The sequence below is a fragment of the Euphorbia lathyris genome, chromosome 2, assembly GCF_963576675.1.
Source record: "Euphorbia lathyris chromosome 2, ddEupLath1.1, whole genome shotgun sequence".
Classification (NCBI taxonomy): domain Eukaryota; kingdom Viridiplantae; phylum Streptophyta; class Magnoliopsida; order Malpighiales; family Euphorbiaceae; genus Euphorbia; species Euphorbia lathyris.
In genome coordinates this window covers 89,465,815-89,470,128 of record NC_088911.1, presented here as the reverse complement: position 1 = coordinate 89,470,128, position 4,314 = coordinate 89,465,815, and positions in this window count along the sequence as shown.

The following is a 4,314-nucleotide window of genomic DNA, read 5'->3' as shown; positions in this document are numbered from 1 at the left end:
ATTAATTTATTAGTCCCTATATTTTAACAAAACACACTGTTTAGTTCCTGTATTTTCAAAAACACATGATAAAGTCCTTAACCTTTTTCTCGATGAACTGTTTAGTCCCTAACGTTTTTCTCGGTGAACTGTTTAGTCCCTGCCGTTAGACTCTCATGAAGATTTTGTTAGTCATTTTGGATTTGCGTTCTTCTTTTCCTTTATTTTCCATTCATTTAAACTCTAATGCATCTGAAATCAACTTTGAGTGTTCTTTTTCTTGATTTTCTTCTTAATCGTTCAAATTCGTAAGCATTGGGTCTGTTCTTTTTCTTGTTCTCTATACAAATAGCTTCTTCTCTAAATTGGATTTCATCTTCTAAAGTTTGAAGGTAAATAGTAAAGGGTAATTTAGTTATTTCCGAAGTCATAAACGGTAAAAAATCTAACAAACAGACGGAAGGACTAAACAGTTCACTGAGAAAAAGATTAGGAACATTACCATGTGTTTTTGAAAATACAGGGACTAAACGGTGTGTTTTGTCAAAATATAAAGACTAATAAATTAATTACCCTAAATAAATTCACCTATCACATCTTCTTTATTGATATAGGTAGAAAATGATAAAATATAATTTAAATTTAATAATCTCATTTTTTTAATTTTGATAATCATATTAATATCCAATAAATTTTTTATATGAAAATATCCAACAGTTCTAACATTATTTAGGCTTATATATATTAGGCATAATATTCATTTCGCTATTTAAATTAAGGCTTCAAAATCAATGAAGATTTTAAACTATTAAAATCACCAATCAGGTTCCTGGACTAAACAAAAATTATCAATTGAGTTCATATTCTAAACAAAAATCATTAGTTGAGGCCTCACCGAAATTTATTCGGTTGAACAGTTTCAGACCCTTTTTCCCAAACTCATTTTGAACCGACATAGAAATTATTATAGTCTATATTTTTTTTGTAGGAATAGGAAAGGAAAAAAACAAAACAAAGAACAATTAACCTGGGATTAGCCTAGGGAAGCTAACCCCAACCCTGTCTTCTAAAAGAAGAGAAGAGAGAAAGGTAGGGGGATCAGAAAGGGTAGTAACACCTAACATCCCCTCATGGCCAGCCGCAGCCAAGCGATCCGCAACACGGTTCTGCTCTCTGAAAATGTGACTGAACTTTAAGATCTCAAAGGAAGAGCAAAGCCTCTTAATAGCTTTGATGAGGTTGCGGCTATTAAGACCAATAGCATGATTCTCAATAATCATTTTGATGGCCTCCAAATTGCCAGACTCCACAGACAGCTTCTTAACGCCCAGGCTTTTAGCAAGCTCTATGCCAGAGAGAATACCCCAGAGCTCCGCAAAGAAGGAAGAGCCCAACCCAAGATTCTGTGTGAACCCAGAGAGCCAGGCGCCCCCCGTATCTCTGAGAACACCTCCGGCCGCAATCTTACCATTGATAAGGCAGGAGCCATCCGTATTTAATTTGATTACCCCCTCGCTCGGCCTGCTCCACCCCACGAGATGGACATCACTTTCCTGGGTAGACCTGGCAAGGGAATCCCCTTTAAGACTCTCAATAATAGTAGAGAGTTTTTTGGAGAAGAACTCAGCTAAGTTTGGAATAACAACAGTTTTATTACAAAAAATCTCCTCATTTCTCCACTTCCAGATTTGGTGACAGATTATAGCAAAGAGAATGTCCCCATGCTCCAAGTGAGTCAGTAACTTCCCACTAATACCATCAGAGAACCAGTCAAACTCAGAGTGGGCCAGGAAGGAAGAGAGCATATGGTGTGGGAGAATTTTCTTCCAAACCTCTTTACTCTTAGAGCAATCCCTAAGAGCATGGCACAAAGATTCAACATGGCCACTACATCTACTGCAAGCTCCCGAGTCCGCCAAATGCCGTCTGTGCCTATCCGAATTAGTAAGAAACCTGTCCTTAACTCCCAGCCACAGGAAACTTTTAATACGGTAAGGGACTTTGAGGGCCCAAATGGATTTCCAAATATCCGAGGGGGGATCAAATCTGTTGAGGGTAGAAGCTTCAAAGGCAGACTTGCAAGAATAAACTCCATTATTAGTTAGCGCCCAGCAATGCCTATCCATGTCCTCCTCTTGATTACTAACCTTCACTCCCCGAATTCTAAGGAGAGTCTCCAGGCTAAAGAAGGTATCAAACTTAGACCAGATCCAGTCCCCCTCTGAGTCTACTACATCTGCAATCCTCCAGTTATGGGTTTCCCTAGGAGGGGGGGGGGGGGAGCTATAAACATCCATTAACGGTTGATCCCCAATCCATGTGTCAAACCAGAAGCTGATGGTCTTACCATTACCCACCTCCAGACCAACCCCCAAGCAGAATTCTGCAAACACGGCGCTAAGCCCTTTCCAGAGGAAAGAACAATTGACAACTCTCTCCTTAGGGCCCCCAAAGATTTTGTCTTTCCTATACTTACCACAGAGAAGGCGAACCCAAAGAGAGGAGGGGCATTGCCATATACGCCAAAGGAGTTTCATTAATAAAACTTTATTATTATCCTTTGCTTTCCTAATGCCCAGACCACCAGAAATTTTCGGATGACAAACCTCACTCCAAGGCACAAGATGGATCTTTCTTCCCTCCACAGCTTCCCCCCACAGGAACCTGCGGTTGATCTTATCAAGATCATTAAGAACAGGACCCGGAAGCTGATAAGCCTGCATAATGTGATTGGGAGTAGCACAATTAACTGATTGAATCAACGTGAGGCGGCCAGCGAGAGAAAGAGTCTTTGCTTTCCAAGTGGAACACTTCATATTAGCTTTGTCCAAAGTATCTTTAAAGGAAACTTTAGAGACTCTCTCACTGTGGAGGGGAATGCCCAGATACTTCCCAAGAGAATCAGTAAGAGGAATACCAGAGAGATCACTTAACCTTTTACAGACTCTCGGATTCATATTCTTAGAGCACATCATTTTGGATTTCTGGATGTTAAGTTTCTGCTCAGAGGCCGAACAAAAGCAATCAAGAATATCCATTATAATACTCATCTGCTCCTCATTACCTTCCAGGGAGATAAGGACATCGTCTGCAAAGAATAAGTGAGTCACCTAGGGACAGAAGCTATTGATAGCAATCGGGTGGAAACTCCCTTTATCAACTGCATCTTGAATTAGGTGCGATAACCTTTCCATAGCAATAACGAAGAGGAAGGGACTCATAGGATCACCCTGACGGATACCCCGGCCCGGGGAGAACTCCTCCGATATATCCCCATTAACCATCACTTGAAACACAGGAGAAGAGATACATACCTTAATTAACCTTCTCCAGCTGTCCGAGATCCCAGCTCTCTCCAGACTCTCCATTAGGAAATTCCAGTTGATACGATCATAGGCCTTCTCCAGATCCAGCTTCAGAGCCACAATGCCTTTCTTCCCCTTCCTAATCTTCATAGTGTGGACCATCTCTTGGGCAATCACCACATTGTCCATCATTTGTCTACCTGGCGCAAAACTACCCTGATTCTGACAAATGATCGTAGGAAGAATGCCACAGATTCTATTAGCCATAATCTTTGTAACCGTCTTATAAAGAACATTACAAAGACTGATAGGTCTCATATGAAAAAAGGAAGTAGGCTTATCAATTTTAGGAATCAGAACCAGAAGGGTTCTATTCACCATCTCAATATCATGCGAACCATTAAACACACCTATGACAAAATTATAGATACCATCCTTCACCACTTCCCAATGTTTATGGTAAAAGCCCGTAGGCAGGCCATCAATCCCAGGAGCTTTAGAAGCCCCAATACTGAAAATGGCTTAGTCTATCTCTTTACGGGATATAGGTTTGAAGGCATCCTGACTGCTTTCCACACTAATCAGAGGAAAGGAAGCGACAGAGTGAGCCCTCTCCAGCTGGACCGGTTCCTCTTTAAACAGATCCTTATAGAACTCCAGGGCCAATTTCCGAATCTCCTCATCTTCATACACCCAATCACCATTAGAATCCTTAATGGCATCAATTCTATTTCTCTGCCTCCTGATCATGGTAAAAAGATGGAAGTATCTGGTATTCCGATCCCCATCTCTAATCCAGGACTTCCTAGATTTCTGAAACCAGAGAAGCTCCTCCTGCCTGAGCACAGCTTCAAGCTCATTCTGAAGGCTTCTGAGAAGGCCATCCAAACTATGATCAAACCTCACTTCCAACCTATGCTGAATGCCCTCCATCCTATTTAATAACTTGTTCTTCCTTCTAATAATATGCCCAAAGACATTTCTATTCCACCCTAGCACATTATTCCTGAACCCTTCCGTAGCTTGAAGG